Below are 22,320 nucleotides of genomic sequence, written 5' to 3'. Positions count from 1 at the left end.
CTCCACGCGGCGCCATCATCTCGTTCCTCGATTTAAACGCACGCGACGCGGAGATCACGGTTCTCACGCCTATTCCCGTAATTGGTGCCCGCAATCTGCGGATCTCGTGTCTTATGATTGGAATCATGTCGCCGGCAGAGATTACGTGATCCTCGATCGCTTCTTCCTATATGTGTGTGTGTGTGTGCGTGTGCGCGCGCGCGCGCGCGCGTGTGTGTGCGTGTGTGCGCGCGCGAGCGCGCGCACGGCTGGCCGGCTCTACGTACGTACTACGGGCTAAATTGGGGAAGTCCATTACGGATCAATCTCGGGGATGTCGTTTAATCAGCGACTAGTAACGATGCCATCCCTGGGTTGTAAACTGTCGATAGCGGGTGTTATCAATTTTAGTGCTATTCGCCGCGCCATTATCGGCCTCGCTTTTGCTCGCTCGCGCGCACTTATTCGCGCGCGGCATAACGATCGGCACTGAGGCAGTCTCATTGTCGCCACCGCTGTGTCGTCGCACAGCGATGAAGCAAAGAAAGTGAGTGGGCAATGCGGGGCTGCCCGATCGGTGTTTTCGGTGTTTTGAATCGATTGTATCTCCCTGCTGCCACCCTTCTCGCGCCGCGCGCTTGCGGTGGCAATATCGTATCGCCGGAGAAAAAGGCTGTCCGCGTTGACGCGAACGCAATTTGGCGCGAATCAAACGTCGTTAGTCGACGAGTGCCGCTTCTGAATGCGCCTCTTTTGCAGCGAACATATTTAAAGTAACTGCCGTGATATCGTTACACCGCGCTCGTTTCGCGTCCGCCCGCCACCACTTCGCATTATTTCCCGCAGCCTTTCAATGAAGACTCGTGTGCAAGCTGCAGCTAACGACTTCCGTTGCGTCGTTTCAATGAGTGAGGAAAAGTTTCTCCCTTTCTCCGCGGTGCTACGGTACACGCCTGTGCGCGATGAAATCGTCTTCGATCCGAGCCATTCCCCCCCCCCCTCCCCCCTTTGCAAAACGTGACGCGAGTTTACTTAAAATTCCTCTCGGATCCGTTGCGTAATGCAATGTGAGTTTTCATATCAGACTGCGGAGAAGTGCACTCTAGTTTAAATAAGTTCTCCTCTTTTAATTCTCCAATTCTCTCTTTATAACTTTCATAAACTTTGTGCAATTTCTAATTTTATTAATATTAATGAAAGATAATATTGACATTAATTATTATAATTTTATTAATATTGTGCTTCCACCAGTATCGAAGAGTAATACATTTTTCGTCCGTTCCGTAACGAAGACAAAATGCCTCGCCTGTCCCCGCTCCCTAAACGGCAACAGATCTCAGCTCGGACAAGTTAATGCAGTCGTAGATCGTGTACCGTACCGATCGCCCTCTCTTCCTCTCTTTCCCCATTTCTCTCTCGTTATTTTCGAGTGACTTATACTCGGAATTACCGCTTTAACAAGATCCAAAGTTTCGTACGTCTATGGGATAAAGCATGAGCGTCACGGCCGAAAGTTCCGTGGGGTCGATGAGAAACTCATTCTCCGTTAAAGAAGGGTAAATTCCTTTCGACCCTAATTACGCGACTCGGCGATCTCACGGCTGTCTCCTTTATGGGGCTGTTACGCAAAGATAATCGTTCTTCGTAGTGCATCCGGGCGCCAGATTTCACGGGCCCCTTTGATTCTGTCACCTTGAGTGTACCCCCCCTCCCCCCCCGCATCGCAGGATCGATAAGGATAATTTACGAACTATGATATGCGCGCGCGCCCGAGGACCGATGCGACTTTACGGAAAATACTTTTTTTACGAGATTTAAATTCCACTTTGGATTTATGGTCGTTTACGTCCCCCTGTAACTTTTCATAAAGCGGCCTCTCACGGTGTGACGGAACGCCATTGTGCGTTATGGTCGATGACGCAAGTTATCGGGTCGTGTGGATGATTGATGATAATAATTTGTTAGTAATATTTTTCGAGAGATATTTGCTATTTTTTTGTTATTGCTTATGATCAAATGTAGGACAATATTTTCCTCTCTTTCCTTTTTTAAGATTCTTTTTCTCTTTATTGTAATGGAATTAAAAAATCACAAAAATTTTATATTACTGTTACAAAAAAATTGCAATTGTAAATGCATGTGACATTTGCATCTGGTTTATGCGATCGGATAAAATGATAAAAAAAAGCTAATGCATATATGTTCGCTAAAATATATATGTTATTCTTTATCTATATTCTTTATGGTCCAGCAGATCGAAGCGTTTTTTTTTATGCATTACACGCGTGTAGCAAAAATAATATTGAAAAATGATACAATTAATTCTATGAATTTCCAGGTTTTTTAATGGATTGAAACGGATTAAAATTTCAAAGTAAAATTGCTTTTTAAACATTGTAAACATACTCAACTGCGTGTGCGCGTATTTACAAACTGAATTACACACAATTGTCCAGTGCAATTTCGAAAGAAAAGGCGATATCGGGGATACCTCAGACATCCTTCGGATAAGAATTGTTCGCTACGCGTAAAGAGGGAACTGCGATTGAGAGGGCAGGAGAAGATCGGAAAAGAAGGGTGTCCTTTCTCACAGTCTCTGCATGCTGGCCCCAAATTCCTGCGGTTGTGGTCGCGGAAGGATGCATGTGGGCGGATGGGTGCAGGAACGAGAGGCGAGGGCGCGGTGCGGGCGGAAGGGGATAGAGGAATGTCTGCGATGCTGACTGCGGAAACGTAATTTCTCGCTACGTTGCAGTCGGTGGACCTTCTTCCTTGTGGCTCCGCCACCTTCCGACCTGCGACTTCTCTCTCTTCTTCATTCCTCGTTGAGAAAGAACCAGAGTCGTCGTCGTCGTCGTCGCCGCCAACGTGCCGCGCGCGAAAGTGTCGATACGAGGGCGAACCACCGGAATTTCTCGTCCCCGAGCCGGGTTTCTTTTCTCCCTCTTCTTCCCCGTGTTTTCTTCTCCCACTGTGGCTTGCCATCTCGCTGCGCTGGCTCGTTCCGGCTCCGCTCGGCCGTCCGGAAGTGAATCCCCGAGCGAAAATTCCCGCCCCGCGGTGGTGATATTCCACAATTCTGACCACCGTGGACGATTGAGATACGCGGACCTTTACTTTATTTTCGCACGTAAAAATTTGCCACTAAGCGCTATGTTGAAATTTACCATCGCGCGCTACGTAAAACTTGAAGGACGATTGGGCACGAACGAAGCATACCGTTATTTATGTTTCGTGTTGTTCTGTGCACCCGCAAAACTCTCAAGCGAATTGCCGAGAGTTCGGTTTCTCGAGTTCGCAAGGAAGATTCCAGGGCGAAAGATCGCGCTCACGGCTGCCGCTCGTTTACCGGGCGCATCCTTTACGTCGCCAACGACACTCCTTCCTCGTCCCTCCCTCTTTCCCCCTCTCATCGTGTCATTTCCTCTTCGGTCGCGCGAGTTTTATCGGTCCCGGCGCTCTTGATTCTTTCACGTGGCGAGTTTTCGAGCCGATCCGCGCGCGTTCGACCGGACAGCTTCCGTCCGCCGGCTTCGAAAGGACAAAAGGACCGGGGCCTTTATATCTTTCATGGACCATTTCGCGTCCCGGGGTAAGATGACGTGTGCGAGCGCGACATTTACGATGTCTGTGTGAACACGGAAGCGGCGACGCGTAATTGCGCCCGTTTATTGCGCCGATAGTACACCTGTCGACTGCACATTTATTTATCGAGAGCTTCGGCACGGTGGCCGCTGTGCCGATCCCGACAACTGTAAAGCGCGCGTAGGACTTTGATTGTTGTTTATTCGGCCAGGACGCCACGCGTGTGTGACCGTTTACGCCATGAACTTTGATGATTGTGTAATCTCTTTCGCTTCAAAAGGTGAAATAAACGCAACCCATTATTGCCTCCGCAATGATAAATATGACAGATTCGCGGATGTCAATTTTTATTAGCGCAATTGTTGATGATTATGTTTTGCAATTTATCATAACTGTAATTAACTGTAGATAACTACGGCTGCGATGGTAATTGTTTTTACAACATTTCTCAGCACGACTGAAATACGGGAGAATGTTAATCCCGCGGTGAACTGTGATGCATACCGTGCCTACATTACGATATCCCCGTGAACGGATCGGACAAATGCGCCGCCCTCTCCAATGCTAAATGTGTAAATGCGATAATTCCGACGATAATGACGGCCGACCGCAAAACAGCCGTACGGTTAAACTATGGCGCGACACAATATTATCGACAGCGGCGGCAAACAGAGCGGCGCGCAGGAAGGCGCGAGGCGGCGGAACAAATTCGTCGGAGCAATTTTTCTCAACGTCGCTCGTGCGTTCGTGACGAATGGTTTCCGCGAAATTTCGGAAAGTTCCTTCCTTCCTCGCGCGAGCGCGAGGGAGAACCGCCGCGGCGGGCGGCGGAACGGGGGGCCAACTCCTGATTAATCGTGTTTCGTCGGCCGTCCGATATATCCATTACCTCGCACCTGCAGCCCACCTGTTCCGCCGGCCTATCTATCTATTCTAAGCGGCGCCTTGCCACCTCACCCGTCCTCGCGTTCTCGCGCGAGTGCGAGCGCGGAATTAATCAACGTTTCCTCAAAACGCGGCCGGTCGGCCGGCGGCTCCCACTTTATTCCTCCTACGCTCGTCGCCGTCGAGAAATTGCGACCGCCGCAATTTGTCACCTGACTCTCACTCACTCTCTCACTCTCTTTCTTTCTGTCTGCCTGCCTACCTGCCTCTCTCTCTCTCTCTCTCTCTCTCTCTCTCTCTCTCTTTTTCTTTTGCGCGCGAGCGTCATTCCGTTCACATGTTCCGGTATAGTCCGCCGTCAGGCCGTACCTGGTTTTAAATTGCGTCAGGATATTTCTCGCGGAAATAATGCCGGGCTAACGAATTTGTCCCAGCGAATTGCGATATTATCAATTTGGTGCCGGCCACTGAATTTAATTCGCCACCTCGATCGCGTTCCCGTTTAGCAAGACGCAAAACGAACCTATGTGAACTTGGCACCCGACTTTTAATAAATAAAGTTTTAAATAAGTAAAATGATAGTACTTCGTTTGTAGTTGTTTGTAGTAAAAATATTTTCGTTTGTAGTTCAACCCATTATCAAAAAAAAAATGTTTAAAAAATGACTGTCACCCGACTTTAAGATTTTTCAAATCCGCTTTTTCCACGTGATTCAGAATCGTTTGTAGTTGTTTGTAGTAATTTTCCTTTTGTTTGTAGTTGAATAGTTTAAAAGTTATAACATATTTGCAATAAACAAATAATGTAACTTTGTCAATTTTGAAGATTTTTCAAATCCGCTTTTTCCACGTGATTCAGAATCGTTTGTAGTTGTTTGTAGTGATTTTCTTTTCGTTTGTAGTTGAATAGTTTAAAAGTTACAAAATATTTGCAATAAACAAATAATGTAACTTTGACAATTTTAAAGATTTTTTAAATCCGCTTTTTCCACGTGATTCAGAATTGTTTGTAGTTGTTTGTAGCGATTTTTTTTTTGTTTGTAGTTGAATAGTTTAAAAGTTACAAAATATTTGCAATAAACAAATAATGTAACTTTGTCAATTTTGAAGATTTTTCTATTTTTCACTACAAACAACTACAAACGATTCCGAATCACGTGGAAGAAGCGGATTTGAAAAATCTTCAAAATTGACAAAGTTACATTATTTGTTTATTGCAAATATTTTGTAACTTTTAAACTATTCAACTACAAACAAAAAAAAAATCGCTACAAACAACTACAAACAATTCTGAATCACGTGGAAGAAGCGGATTTGAAAAATCTTAAAGTCGGGTGACAGTCTGTTCGCGATCGAAATGAGACTCCGATCGGAATAGAGAGGTGCCGGGTGCGCTCAGAGAGAGCGAAGGGTAAGATTGGCGGCAAGGAAAGAACGGAGTGAGCAGCGAAAGGAACGAGAAGGAGAGAGAACGCTGGCGGTCGCACGAACCGGCAACCGAGCGAGAGAAAGAGAGCTAAATGGAATTAAGTGAGCGAAAAGTGAGGATCCGCAGACGCGGGGAAACGGATCAAGTCGTATGAGCGCGATAAATGTTTGTAGAGCGATGATACTTGCAGAATAATGCACTTTATTGTCAATAATTAATCAAACGAAATTAACAAAAGTTCGCTGGCGATTAAGCCCGTCGATTACGTTCACGCGACAAGCGTCTAAATCTCGCAAAAAAAGAAAAGATTCGAGAAACAGCTGATTTCGAAGCCCGAAACTAAGCTTTCGTACGCTTGAGACGAAAAATGAGAAAACTAATTACTAGCACTCAGCGACTTGAAGTGTCTTCTCACTCGGAATTGAAGAAAGCTTCTGGTTTTGCAAAAATGACCGAGTGAAACGCCTGTCCGGTTGATCGGCTTGCGACCGCCTTTTTCACATCGGAGAGAGGGCCAGATGATCGATGATGATTCGTGCAGATCTAAACTCAAGCGCCAGAGAGGGGAACGCTATCTCTGATGATTTTGAAATTTTCGTCTTTTCAACGCTTCTCTCATGGCTTTCGCTGTTAGAAGTAAAAATAAAAACAATAGCAGCGGCTCACTCAAGATTGTTTACCGAGGCATGTTTTTCCGCGGCGAACGCTAAACATGGTCATATTCTGCCCGTTAATGTGAATTTGTTACAACGTATACGATAACGAATTATAAAGACAAAATTATAGAAATATATGACGAAAAAGAAATTATAAAAACGACATAACGCACGCAGCGCGAAGCTCGATCGTTAACACAGTCATTTTTTAAACATTTTTTTTTTGATAATGGGTTGAACTACAAACGAAAATATTTTTACTACAAACAACTACAAACGAAGTACTATCATTTTACTTAATTAAAACTTTATTTATTAAAAGTCGGGTGCCAAGTTCACATAGGTGCAAAACGATGCGACGAAATACGACACGATGCGACGCGATACGATGCTCTATCTGTTTCTCCGTTGTCCAACTATAATACATCTCTTTTATCCTCGGATCGATTCTCTTTTAACACGCGACAAAGTATTTCAAAAGTATGCGACTAACGAGAATATTTTCCGAAGCACGATCAAATAAAAAGGTCGTTTGATATTGATTTTTCGCAAGAATTTTTCATCGCAAGATTACCTCTCTCGCTGTGAGTAGTAGCCCCTTTTAACACTGGAGATTAAATTTGAGAGAAATAAAGATGACCTGATCGAAATGTGCACGATAAATGACCATGATGCAGCACGCTGCGCAAAAAGATTCCTAGTTCCGTTGCAAAATTAAAATAATATATGTACCGGCGCTGTTGCGCAGCTCTCCACGCGGTTCCAATTTATCCGTATTATCCGCCCCAGCCTCACGACGGAGACACCTTAGGCAAGGCTGCTGCCTCGCCGGCAAACGACAATGTCGCGAGGGATGATATGGAGGGTCGTAGGGAAGCTCGAGAAGTCGGAAAGGGAGAAGGGCATTATCGGAAAAGAGCTTTGCCGCTTTATTACGCGATGTCGAGGACGAGGGCAAACATTTGTAGCGTATGCTCAAATATTTTGCCACCGAGGCCGCTCCCGCCCCAGCCCCCCCCCCCCCCCCCCCCCCCCCCCCCCGTCCTACCCTGCTGCCGCCGGCTCCGCATTGACCTGCGACTGCCACCCCTCGGGCTGAAATGGACCCCATTACGAGAGGAAGTATAGAACGTCGCATTCGCGCCCGAGAGAGGCTCGATACGCGTATACTCTGCGGCTCATAGCTATAATCCGTGTTGTAGCCCGAAGGAAGATCCGTTCGAAGACAATGCCTGTTCACGGTGTGTCGCGCCAGAAACCCGTAGTCAGCTTTACGATATTCGCGTGAATTTCGCGCGAGTCACGCCCAGAATAGACTTCGACTTTGATTCCTCGGCGAGAAATGGATTTCTCTTACTTTCGTGAGAATACACGCGCTGCACGGAGGAAATATCAATTTTACCTGGACATTCCGCCTGATCGTAAATTCACGTGCACACTCCGCGCAATCCGGAATCTGTGTCCTTTCCAATCTGAAATTAATTATTTAAATCTCGCTTCGAGAAGTAAAATATTATGTGAATATAATCAGATCAAGTTTCGAAATAGTGAACGCAGGCAGCGAGCATATGCATCGAGAGTATGGCAAATGTACGTATGGTATTGGCGAAATATGTTTCTTTGAATAACAAAGAGCTAAAGTATGTATCGTCAAACAACAAAGAGCTAAATTTAGATTGAAAATTCACGTACGTATGTATATGTGTGTGCGTATACATATATGTTTCGGTGGGGTCGTGGTCACATTATGGCGGCTAGGTCGAACTCCGAGAGGAGAATCGGGGTAAAATCGATATCGCGTGTTTTGTGTACCGATATTGCTTCCCGCGACAAAACTAGGTACACTCGAGAGCGGCCAATTGCGACGAAAAACTTTGACCTTTGAAGGCGTGCGTTCGACGGAAGTGGTTTCTCGAGATTCCGACGCCGTCGAGTCTGAATGAAAACGATTATCTCAAATCAACGAGCTGGGGGGGGGGGGGGGGCGGTTTTATCGAGCATTGTGGTTTTAATGTTTCGTGAATATTCATGTGGACCACCGAACTCCGAACGTACGCGGATCACGAATCAAATTAGTAATCAGTACAACTTAAAAAAAGTTCCGCAAGTCATAAATGATTGACAAATTCCATAAATTGTGATAGAATTTTTAATGAAAGTTTTTACTGTTATTTTTTCCCCCGTCGTGCACGTTTGTAAGAGCGGTGTTCACATCCCGGGGTCAACCGCAGGATTAACCGTGGTTATTAGCGCGTACTAGCAACAATTAACTCTTTGTCGCGTGTTGATTTAAAGGGAAAACCACGGCGCGGTTTGTCTTGCGTCGGCCGCGATGCTGTTTTCAACGCGCGAAATAGCAAAGTAAAAGTCGCGCGAGCGAAACTCGTCAGCCGGGAGTTAATTTGAAAATTTCAAGAAAGCCAGAGTGTGTTGCGTGACAATATATCGTGCGTTAATTATGACGTCCTGTGTTCTTGCCGCGGAAAGGGGTCAGAGAATAATTACAAACGGTTACATCGCTAGGCGGGTTGTTTCAGAAAGACGTCCGACAACAGCGCGCGTTGTGCTTTATATAACTTGCACGCGGTTTTTCTTCATCGGGGAGTTTAATCGGCAGCTTAATTAACGAACTATTTTAATTAAAGTATTAAAGCATATTGAGAAATTAACTTTTGATCGTGTAAAGTCAAAAGTTCATTCTTCAAACAATTTTTAACTTTGCGCTTTTAATAAAACTTTGTTTTATCAATTAAAATGGAAAATTTTTAGCGGGGAAAGAATTTCGATTTCGAATTCGTTCAAGAATAGGTTCTCAATGCCGGTAAATATCTCTTTCTCTCGAGAAAGTGCTCGTGTACGGCTGCACGGTAAACCGTTTTTCCGCTCGCGGTGTTAAATAATCGATTTACGCGCTCGAAGAGAGTCACCGGCGGTAAATTAACTGCGCTCGTAGGAAGCTTTCTTCGAGTGTATCACGATGCAGGTTACATCCCCGATTCTGCGACAAGAGGGAAAAAAGAACGCCGGCGAATTTAACGGGTGGATGAGCTACAACACGTCGTGATTATCTCGCGTGTCGGAGTATACGAGAGAAGCCCCTCGACATTTTCCGTGAATTTACGTTTTCCACTACACGGACCACGGGAAATTAAACGTCGATGGGAATGCCGATTTAGCTCTAGAAATGCCGGACTGTTGGTATACGAGAAAGCTGTCTCTCCCGCGCGAGATAACTAAAATCCGACGTTTATTCCCGCATTTACTTTAAGAGGGAGTTATTTGTTTATAATACCGTTTTGTGAAAGCAAACACGGGGAGAAAAAATCTTGTTTCGCGCGCGTACCGGCCATTTCTCGTACAAGGCGTTTCACTTTTTCATTATTTTTCCTCATAATACGCAGTTGGATTTTATGAATAAATGTCATATTATAATATTTATATTCAAGTGCGCTCGTAAATTATATTTGATATTAATACGGAGACAAGGTAAACTAAATTTTAGAACCGAGAGGTATGGGAACGAGGATTTTCCGGGGCGCCGGCGCGCCGGAGAACAGCGTGTTCTCGCCATTACCGAAAATTCGTCGCTTCGATTACGTACGGTCAACGGATAGCGTGCTCAGCACATATAAGCAGGGGAAAGACATCTTGCATGGTCGAGCAGCAACGGCGGCCCGACCGACAACTGCGCGGCGAGAGATAGCAATTTCAGAGCTTGCACCGGCACACTCGACGACGTGTTCCTTCCGCGATCCCGACGACGCGATAGGAGATGAATTAAAGAAGCGCTGATTTAGCGCGTCCGGCAACACGGCGCGGCGCAGCTCCATTAGCAAAAATTAGCATACGCTCGCTCGCCGAAACGCGTTATCACGCGAAATGGCACGGAACCGGGAATTATTTTCTCTAATCCAATTAGAAGGGGTGTGGAGGCGGAAGAGGAGGAGGGGGGGGGAGGAAGGGCGGAAGAACGACGAGGGGGGTAAGAGGCGATAAAAGCTCGCCCTCTCACCGCCGTCGGGGGTTGCCTCGTCCGCAGCAATCGGTCTTCATTAGCCCGGCACGAACTTTTCCTCCGGCTTAGCTCAAATTAAGCTCGCATGCTCGCGCTAATCGCGCGATAACGAATTACTGCGTACGGGCGGAGCCGCGGAATCTGAGAAGGGGGCAACGATGAGCGGTGTATTATCGAGGATCGAAACCGCCGCCGTCGGGAGACATCCGGCGGTGGACGAAGGAATCCGCTATCACACGGGACGACAGTTTGCGGATTGGAAAAGCGAGGCGAGCTATTAATCCCCGGCTGCATCGCGTTTTCCGGCTGGCTCGGGGCTGGAAAGGACGGAGGGCGGGAGGGAAGTGGAACTGGCGGGGGTGGACCGGGGCCGAGACGCGCACTCTTGCTCGACGTTATCCGTACGGCGTCGTTTGATGGGTTCCAATATGTACTTTTGGGATTTTGTCGCACAGAACGGTTCTTAACAAAGATCATCTTTTCTGTTTATACAGGGCGCACCTCGCGTTTCCTTTCGCCTATGGATTCCTCTTTGAGCAATTTGAAGAGCGGAAAACCTTTCTCACAAAGGGATACGTGTCTGTCTAAAAAATGATGGCAGCGATCGAGTCTTCTTCAGAGGGATACGTAAGTAGAAATGAGCAAACATATTATTTTTTAAATGTATATTTATTCGGGATTATATATGTATATACGCGAACCGGAATTTCGCGATAGTTGCGATGTACAAAACAGTGTGCGTAAGTGAGAATTGCGAGATGGCGAGTGCATTGCGAGTGCATTGCGAGTGCATCGAGAGCGGGGTCGGATTTGTCGAGGCCGGGACAAAAGAAATTCCGGTGGGATGGAAGACAATGGCGCAACAACTTGCAAATTGAAACACTAAAAAAACACGATTAATCTCGCTCGCATCACGTTTTCTCGCCGCAATTGTGAGAAACAAAGCTCTCGGATGGAGCTCGACCTGATGCCGCTGCGCATTTCGCTCCGATTCTTTCGATGAGGTAATTTCAAGGAGGCTCGAGTTTCGTCTGATTTCCGTGGATAGAGAACGAACACGAATGTTTACACTCGTCCGTAAAAGTGCCCGCTGGCGAAGGAAATTTAATAGAGGGAGAGATCCCGCGTTCGCCCGTTTTTGTACACAAAGAGCAACCTCCAATTTTTATGCCCGCTCGCCATCAAACAATCGCGAAAATCACTTATTGTTTGCTGCTCTGTTTACTCACATGCATGAACGATTCAATCAATATGGTCGGGCTAATTTTTGTGAACTTTTTTGTCGTCTAGTTTATTGAAATTGTTAAGCGAATTTTGATCGAAATCGTGGCGGAAACGCGATCAGACAATTTTTCAGCTTTTTTCTGATTTCTTTCATATCGCGCCCTGTACATGACGATCTTCGCGAGAGAAGCAAAACTGATGACGATCGGGAAAGAGAGAAATGGTTTCTCGCACGGGGAAAACTTTATTAAACACGTTGAGCGCGTGGATCGGTAATGACACCAAGTTAGCTTTTCTCGCGCTACAACGATTACCTACGCGAAGTTTCTCAGTTAGATTCCCACACCTTCCAACTTCTAGGACATTAAGTTTCCGAAACTTCGTTTGATTTACGTCGACCGTGCGCATCGGTCTGTAACTACGAATATATCATTATCAATTAATCGGCGCGCTTTACAATCATTGAATGTAGTAGAAATACGCGAATTCACGGTTTAATTAAATGTTACAAGGATATCCGACTTGATGAGTGCTTGTATATTTAGTCAGTCGCCTGAGTTTAATTTGTCCGCACGGAAACGCAAAATATATTTGCGTTTATGAGCATATGTACCCTTTATGCCTTGAATATTTCAAAATATGAATTTTAAATTGTTCCATCAAACACAAAATTTTAATGATTGCTTTGCATAGTGAAGAATGCGCTATAATTTAATTTACTTCACAATATAAAATTACCTCACATCTTTGTGGATACATTGTTACTAAAATACATTTTTTTTTGCAGTCGGATAATTGCGAAAATATATTTTCTTTTTTTTCAAAATTTATATTTTAAACGAAGACAAATAACTTTAACGAACAAAATGCAACAGCACAGGTGAAAGCCGGTGAAATAGTAAACATTTTAAATCGGAGAACTCGCGTAATGGAATTAATCAGATAGGATCCAAGTCAAGTTTGACCGAGTCGTTAACTCGATCGGGATCGACACCGGTTAAAGCAGACGACGCGAGAAAAGTATTTAAGGATCGCTTACTGTAATTGAGCTCCATTCCGCCGCCAACGAGCCTTTCGGCTCAAAGGCACTTCGTTAACTGCTTTACATTATCGCGCGCAACTCATTACTTCTCATAAAATATTTTTCCCTCGCCTTCCTCATTACCAGCGATCATTAACCGCGATTGGAACAGTGCTACCATTCGCGCGATTCAGTTAAGCGAATACGAGGCAAATTTCAACGCGCTGCGAGACGCTTTCGGATAACAAAATTAAAGCTAAACAATATTTGCATTATCAATTACTGCGTCGTGTGATAATATTGTCAGCGAAACATTTTCGTCTAATTTGATCTCCAATCGCTCGTGTGATCTTTATTTGATTTTTACTGACAGTGAATTAACAGACGTAAGAGCTAGTTTGTTAAAAAAGCATCATTCTGCATTTATTTAAATTATTAAACACGATAGAGACATAATTATTAATTTTCACACACGACTTCGAAGTAGAGCAATAATTCTACGTATAAGAAAATTAACGAGCTGTCTTCATAGAATTACGATGCACTCGCCTGCCAAGATTCTCCAGATCGCTGCCAGTGGCGGGGTCCCTTTATAAAAGTTGACGAAAACCACACGAACGGCGGCCTCGAAAATTGCTCAGGCACGGCTGTCCTGTGAAAACTATCCTGGCGTTTTCATGCGGCGGTGTCGGGGACGCGTAATTTCGTAAAGTAGTTAGTCGCTGTGTGCGTGGGGCTGAATATTTTTTCGCTCGCTCATTTTTTTCTTTTTTCTTTCCTCCCCTTTTTATTGCAAATGCGCGTCTCCTCTCACGATGCGGTGCTCGTCCTGAGAAGCGCATCGGCGCTCCGCTTCCGATAAAACAGCCAAGGTGATCCGTAAAGCGGTAAGTAAGCTGCCGAGTCCCGGCTGGAAAATGCAGATGCAATTAAGCTGTGACAACCCCGGCGCTTTCTCTCTTTCCCCCCCCCCCTCCCAGACATTTTCGCACGGGAACGCGATATTTTCTATCGCGTCGCTGCGCGATGAGCGATTTCGCGTAATTAGATGGAAGATGTTACTCTCCCGATTAACTTAATCCACTTCCACGGTTGACACCGAATGGCGATACTCGTCGGCGAGCTGTAGGGAGTAATTTAATGACGTTGTTTAATGTAATATGCGAGCGAGAGCAACTTTCACATTCGGGAGTCGAAAATGTCAATCCTGCGATAAGTCGCGCGCGATTCGATTTGTATTATTAATACGCCGACGCGAAAGACCAAATCGCACGCGAAAGCACCCGCGCAGCTAGAGCTTTGCTCAGCCGTTATGGCAACATAAATGGCTGCGACATTACTCTTTCCAGTCCGGGCGCATGTTTTATTCGGCGACGTCGATGGAGATGATCTGGCTATACTGCTTAGTGCAAGAACACGAATGCATTTTGTAGACAATATATATGGCCGTTGTCGCGCGTAGCACACAGTTGGCTTTCGCGATGCGATTTTACCCGGCGTATACCGGTGGTGGTTGGGGGGAGGGGGGGGGGTTGAAGACTAGAGAGTGGGGCGGAGATAGTGAACAAAAGTCCGAGGATGGCTCCCGAGGGCTGAGCGGATGTTGGTTCGGTAGTATTGCTTTGGTTTGCTTTACAATTCAAAGAAGGTCCGCGACTCTTTTTAAGTATTCAGGATGCAGCGTCGTCGTGGGAGTGCGACAGTAAGTGATGGTTTTCGCGACCACCGTTCTTCCAGGACGGGGAGGACGCTCCAACTGCTCGCTGCACGCGCTTGAGACGTTCCGTCCAATAAAGTTACGCCCGGGGAGAAGCAACGTATTAATTGAAATCCATTTATGCATCTCTGCCCGAGAGAGAGAGAGAGAGGGGGGGGGGGGAGATAGGGGCTCTCGCCAATAATTTAGCAGTGTTGTTGAACTCTGGAAAATTAGGCAAGCGCGTGAGGCAGCGCGCGTATAAAATACTAATTTTTCAGAACTGCAATGAATTAAAAAAAACTGCAATGAATTAGAACGCTACCTGTAATGTAGAGAAAATATACATTAGCTATTTTTTTAGAATAATAGAATAATAGAAATAATAGAATAACAAAATTAGAGTTATACTTTGTATTAAAATATTGACGGGTATTTCAAATATTGACTTGAAGCAATTTTACCAGCTAGCGTACAGTACGACGTTAAACAAATTTGAAATGGAGAACGGCGGTAAATATCTGTTCTCCACAAGGCTCCAATTAAGAGTATTAATAACATCGGACAGCTCGGGGTAATAATAAAAACCGCGCCGTCACAGGGACTTTGAAACGGCGTGTCTTGATCGCGGAACAAAAATCATCGTACCGTAGCTACGCAACGTGAGATAAATGTGAAACTTGATCACCTCGGCTATAAAACTCGTTTATTTTTCAGTGCCGCGCGCGATGATCACGCGCGGAATTCGCGCTAGGAAACCGTAGCCGTCGTCGTTGCTGCCGCATCGTATCACAAATAGCGACCAGAAAAGGGAGAAACGCGAGGCGCGAGTTTATTTTCGACTCCGCATACCGACCGGAGAGTGACGAGTTTTCTGGTCCTGTTTCGATGCGGGGAAATATTGCGCTCGCCTTTGACGCATGATATATTGCGCCGGCGATTTATCTTCTTCCCTCTGTTTATGCTCATACGCGACATCCTTCTATCCCGCTGTCCCTCTCTCTCGCCCTTCTTTTCCCTCTTTGTCTCGCTTGCCATCGGAAATGGATGTATCTCTTTCCGTCCCTCTCTTTCTCTCCCTCCGTCTCTGTCTCGTCAAAGATATAATATCGTCGGGTTGTTCGCGCATGGCCGGACAACGGATAATTTCGTGAAATTACGCGCCGGATGCTTAATTGCTTTTGCGCGCTATTCGGGAAGCGCCAATTCCCGTTGTATTCGGGCCTTCGTATTTGCTGCCGCTCTGGATATCTGCTTAACCCGCTTTTACATCGTTTCATGAAACCCATTCGGTCCTCGAACTTCACTGACGGTCACGGACTCCGAATTTCCATTACGGTCGCATTTGAAAGTCGCTTTCGCTAAAACGCGTTTTTTCCCCCCGTTAATCTGCGACAATCGGTGCGTGGATTTGTGACCGTGCTGCACACGTATGTGCATTTTTTGATCTTGGTGTTATCTATTTTTTGTATACAAAAAAAATATCGCAAAAGTTGACGTACACGGCATACTTGCATACGAAAGTAAAGCTCTTGCGCTTCCTCCATACCTCGCGAAATTCTGTTTTTGAGCGGCTCGTTTCCGGGATGCAACTGTTTAAATAATAAACGCGACATCGCACCGCACTACACAAGCGATCACCTAGAGCTTTGAAATAAAAATCAGCCTGCGAATCCAGCACTGAAATGTCGCGACTCGGAAAAGTCGTGACAACGCGAAACAAATTGCATCGGAAGCACGACATATCTTCTTTTTTAACGACGACAGAAAGAATATTTTCCTTTCTATCTTCTGCACTGTTGCGAATATTCGATTCGCGTGCTTCTTATTCAATGTCGATTATTTTCTGATTTTGTTATTTACATCCGGTTTTATTATTTATAATCTCGACTGAAGCACTAAACATGTGAAATATTTGTAATATGTCTTTAAATCACTTTCTCATATTTATCGATTAAAATAGCAGCAACTTGTTTTCCAACAGCTTTTCCAGCGTATTTTAAATCCGTATTTTTTTCCATTGTTAAACAATTTTTTTTTTGACATTTCGAATCATATATCCACAGCTTCGATAACGCTACGTGTACACAGCAGTCTCAAAGCAAAATCCAAACAAATGAAATACCAGCACTTTCAGCATTTTCTATTTTCACCTCTCATTTTTCTTCATCACTCTGCTTGAACTTACGAAATAGATTTTGCTGTTTTACGTGAAAAATTTGAACTACAACTGAAAGCCTTTTAGAATCCATACTTTTTCAGACAAACATATTTTACCGTGGAAAAGCAATTTTTATTATTATTCCGCCGCGCGGAAGAATTAACAGCCGTTGAATACGTTGCACGTGCGCAATGATTCAGCGCGCGGAACTGCACGTTGCGAAACGTGTAAGTAATTGCAGCTGCGACGTATTGATAGTAGCAGACTCTGACATCTCGAAATCTTTTTCACTGTCGGCGACATCGTTGCGTTGCTCGCGCGCGCCGGTCGCATTCGCGATGCGAACCGCGCGCATTATAGAGGAAAGTTCCAATTTAATACGCAACGTCGTGCTCAACAGAACTGGCGCGCGAGTGGTTACGCGAAAGCAATTTTATTTTAACTTTTTAATTATAAGTCGACGCAGAGCGATAAGCCATTCGTGAGCTTATGCATTCCCGTTGCTCCAGGGTGAATCCCTGGAAAACCACTGATCATCGCCGCCGCCGCCGCCGCCGCCGCCGCCGCCGCCTCCGCCTGCCGCCGTCCTTTTCTAATTTACGGTAAACCAAATTTAATACCGGATCCGCTCGTGATTCGAACGTCCCTGTTGCTTAACGTACGGATTGTTTTGCCTTTAAACACTTTGACATCGCTTCGATAATCCATCACAGATGTTTAAATATTCGACGATTTTTTAACGGTACAATTTTTTGCGTGCGTTGAAATGTGTTATTAAATCTATCTATGAATTTAATATTGTCTGCCACTTAAATATTTACGAATAAATAAAGTAGCGCATTAGATAATATTTATCGGCTATAAAAGAACTATGAAAAAACATTACCGTTTAGATAAGCAAGTGACGTTTACGGTCGCGCATGAAAGTTGTTGTCAAACGAATCGTTTTACGGTCTTCGACGGCTTGATGACTCGGATGACAGGTCCGGATTATCGCGCTGCTCGCACATGCACTGTCATTAAACGATGAATTTATAAGTCTATCTATGCCATTAGCGACATTAAACTTATAAATTCCGTTGAGTTCGTTCGTTGTTCGTAATCTGGATTTATTAATGTTGAACTACGCGAGTGAAACTCTATACAAATTGAAAATTGAAAACGGAAACTGCAACGATAACAAACGCAATCGTCGTTACAATCGTGATTGCGACGCAATCCGTAGTTGCGTTTTGTAATTCGTACGCGATACTAAGCACATATGAATAATTTATATACGTACACAGATATTGTTAGCTATTATTGACTCATCCTTAGTTTCTACAGTTGTACCGCTACACGGATTAAAATTACTCGTAACGTTTAAACATGTCATAACTTATAGAAATTTTAATGAACAATTAAAATGTTAAATTGCAACAAAATTTATATTTCTAATTATTAACATTCTTTTAATTAATTACCAATTAATTTTATCACTAATTGATTTTGCTTATAATAATATTCTAATAGGTCAAATAAATCGGTAATTATTTAATAGAAAAATGTTGTATCCTGTGATTAACATCTCATAATTTTTAATCGCCATAAAAAGTTAATATCGATGCAATATCGTTGGAAATGAAACACTTGTTTAATCACGGCAACAATTTTTAATTCACAAATGTTTTCAACAGCTTTATAATAGAGTAATATTGCTTGAGGAAAAAAAAGAATTGGTGAGCATTGATTGAATGGTGAATTAAAATTTCAACAGACGGGTGGAAAAGCTGGCGCGCACCTGCAATCGCGATTACTTTAGATGCGCGAACAAGCGGTTCTGCATATCGTACGCGTATGCCAATTTCGCGGCGATTTCATTGCATCGTATACATGATGCATCGACGCATGATTCGAAGTGTACGGAATAATAGAAAAATGTATTTGTAAACAAGTGCATTTTTCGAAATAAATATGCTTTCGAAGCGAAAGACTCAAACAATAACATAATTTAACACATTGACTGTTCGACGTGTTTTGAATGTCCACACCACAGTAAAATTTGTATATATGTACCTCAATAAAGTAGTTGTAAAATACATATTGTTAAAAATTTTTTTAATTGTAATAATTTAAAAGTGCACTTTTTATTTTACATCATTATTATTACGTTTTACGCTGTTTAAAATTTTACGAGCAGCGGAATTCATTTGTTGAAAATGTTTTCATTAATAATATCGTCGGTCACACCGGTGATCTCAGCAGTCAATGTGTTAAGAATATATCACAAAGGTAATAAATATATGCAATTCGAAATCTAAATTAATATTCTAGATTTATCACAGTATCGCATCTTTTTCATGTAGAGATATTATTTATATAAAAAGAACGTCCGTTTTTTCGAATTTATGAATCAAGAGAAGAGGCGATATCCATCCGTCTATTCTATAAAAGCTCCGCACATATAATATCTATGAGAAAATTTACAAACCACTCCGAGCGTTGAGTGGCTCTAGAGAAGCTTCCCTTACCGGGGCCGCTCGTCGCGGATAAGTGCAATATCCCTGTCATGCGGATGGTCGTGTATTATTACTGACGGCGAGTCATGCGGAAGTGATTAGGTGGAAGAGCAAGGTATTCGGCGCGGCGATTGTCCATACAGTTGTTACGCGATCCGCTTGCCGGAACGACGAGACGAGACGCGAACAAGAAACAGAGAGAGAGAGAGAGAGAGAGAGATAGAGACGGAGAGGAACGAATTCTCGCGATAAGACGCCGCGCGCTGCATCTCGAGATGCACCTGTGCGCCGTAACCGGAAACGAGACGCCCGTTCGCCGCCACTCCCGCGACATGGCCCCGGGTCAAACATGCAAAATCCATCCGGGCACGTGAGCCGCATGTGAACGTGCCGCTGCAAACCGAGCTGCACTACGTGCGCCTGTAATACGTATAACGAGGGTCCAAGTATATAGACCTGTTATACAGGTGCGGAAGTTTCATTCTCCGCCACCTGGCTAGCTTATCCCGCATCTTTCTCTCTTCCTTCTCTCCTTCCTCCCTCTCTCTCTCTCTCTCTCTCTCTCGTCCTTTACCTTCCGACATTTCCGAGGACTAATACGCGGATCCTGCTGATCTCGCTTAACGGCCGCAATATCCAGAGACGTCCGGATACTCGGTCAGGCGCGCTATCGCAAGAAGGCTCGGCGCGCGAGAGCAGGCGTTACACGGGATCTCGCGGCTTGATTAGGAGATAAGACCGGTTATATTAACGCTTTCCATTCTGGCTAAGAACTGTCGTTTCCAGGGGAATGCAGTTTACGGCGTTCGGCGTTCGTTACGTAGCGATGCATACTGTAGTGCACCGGCGTTGCGCGTTTACCCACCCGTATCAATAAATTTATAGATTACACGTATATAATGCTTAACGTTAATGCACTGATTAGAGAAATTCGCGCAAGCGCCGGATGATGCATCGCGGGCTTTGAATCTGCGAGGATAGCAAAAGCGAGGCGAACGCAAAAGCTGCTTGATATTCATATTTTAATTATGCAGCGAGTCGTGTTGATTCTGCATGCGAGAGTTCCATCCTTTAGCACCTGGCTTTACCCGCTTTCGCCGGAATTGGGCATCTCTGGTCATCCCAGGGGGCTAATATGCCGATCCTTGGCCTCGGTTAATACCCGCGATAACCGGGGCGGCAGAGATTTCATCACCTATACACACGTCCGCGCGCGCGCTCCACGAGCGCACCAGCACTGCGCGTACACACGTAGATCGGCGCGATCTAAAGCGCGTGCGACGGATTTATGTAGATCGCGTCACGAAACGGTAATCCCGGCGAAAGAATAGGGGGAGGTCAGCACTCAGCGCGAGTTTCTTTGTAATTCACTCGTAAGGATTATCGCGCCGGGCGCTGCGCCGCGAGCTCGCGATATTGCGGCTCGCGATTTTCTCGGGAATGACGTTATCGCGTGGCACCGTAAAATCGGAGGAAATCGCGCGCGCGCGCGCGGGGTTTTTGAATTGCCGTTTTTTTTTCCTTCCCGCAACGTCGCGATAATGTTCGGCGCTCGCATGGTAATTCCGCCGCTATCGCCGCTCCGCGCGCGGCAACGTTTACATTTTGTAATAACGTCCGGAAATGATCTATCGCTCTGTACACGCCTGGCGAAATGGTCGAATATCAGGCCGCGTCGCGGAATACATGCATTTGTAATATAAGTGCAAAAGGGCCGCCCTCGAGCCGTATTGCGCTGTCCCGCCCGGATCGCGATGTAACCGTTCAGCCGCTTTAATTATAACGATATCAACTCGACTACGCGTATATAATTCCCATTATGCAAAACTTGAGCCATTTATTTAAGCAAACAATGTCCGACTGAGAAAATGACGTCTCTCAGCGGCTGAATTCAAGCTCCCCTCCCTCTTCTCCCCCCTCCCTCCCGCCGCTATAAATATGTACGCGGTGTAAAATAGAATTTAGGTGTGTTTTATTTCTTAAGCGGGGAGAGCGCTGAAAGTGCCCGTAAATGTTCTTACACTATGAGAGATGCGCTCAGCCCAAACTCGGGTAGCCCTCTTGCGTAAGATAAACAACAAAAGAGCGTCGTGTGTGTGTGTGTGTGTGCCGACTCGAGATCTTAATCCAGATTTAAACGAGGGACGTGAGGGAGGGGGAGGACGTAAGTCACAGTCCCCAAAACGTAAACCGTGGCTACACCCGTGGAAACGTCGCCCCGTGCATTACATCCGTGGAATTGCCCGTCTCTCACTCGTAACCGCCGCGTTCTCGCGACTAAGCCGGTTATAAACTACGGAAATATTTTCGATTGATGTTCTCATGTAAATCTTATCCTCATAAAAAACCTTTTCAAAGAACTGTACTTTCAAAAATATATTATATTAAAAAAAAGTTTTTCTCACAAAAAACCTTTCCAAAAAAATTGTACTTTTAAAAAAAGTTGTATATATTAAATAAAAATTTGCTACATATTCTGTCTATAAAAGAGGTGATATCAGAAAATGACGCCAAGTTTAAATAAAGAACCTTTCAAAAAAAGTTGCATGTATATCTAATTATTTATTTAAAAATGATATTTATGTTTATATCTAGTTAATTATCTAATTAATTCTTCTTAAGTATACTTTTTAAAATAATTGCATCTGTATCTAGTTATTTTTTTTTATATCTGTATCTAGTTAAATAAAAAAATTTTTCAAATTTAATCAAAATAAAAAAATATTACAAAATTTCGCAAAAAACTTGGCGCTGCTATAAAATAGCCTTCATTGCTCTATAATATTTTAAGATGTATAATAATATTTTAATAGCCTTCATTGCTCTATAATATTTTAAGATGTATAATAATATTTTAAGGCTATTTTATAGCAGCGCCAAGTTTTTTGCGAAATTTTGTAATATTTTTTTATTTTAATTAAATTTGAAAAATTTTTTTATTTAACTAGATACAGATATAAAAAAAAATAACTAGATACAGATGCAATTATTTTAAAAAGTATACTTAAGAAGAATTAATTAGATAATTAACTAGATATAAACATAAATATCATTTTTAAATAAATAATTAGATATACATGCAACTTTTTTTGAAAGGTTCTTTATTTAAACTTGGCGTCATTTTCTGATATCACCTCTTTTATAGACAGAATATGTAGCAAATTTTTATTTA

General features: G+C 44.1%; 1 protein-coding gene across 5 annotated transcripts in view; it reads left to right on the top strand.

Annotated features, from left to right (window-relative positions):
• Positions 1 to 22,320, top strand: part of LOC105677977 (neuroligin-1-like) — a 200,330-nt gene that overhangs the window by 50,684 nt on the left and 127,326 nt on the right. For all 5 annotated transcript variants that reach the window (XM_067361303.1, XM_067361304.1, XM_067361306.1 and 2 more), the window contains one exon: positions 11,043 to 11,175. The gene's annotated coding sequence lies outside the window, so the exon portion shown is untranslated. The remainder of the gene's footprint in view (positions 1 to 11,042; positions 11,176 to 22,320) is intronic.

This window comes from Linepithema humile, chromosome 1 (assembly GCF_040581485.1).
Source record: "Linepithema humile isolate Giens D197 chromosome 1, Lhum_UNIL_v1.0, whole genome shotgun sequence".
Classification (NCBI taxonomy): Eukaryota; Metazoa; Arthropoda; class Insecta; order Hymenoptera; family Formicidae; genus Linepithema; species Linepithema humile.
Note: the sequence above shows the minus strand (reverse complement) of the source record. Positions and strands in the feature narration are given on the sequence as shown.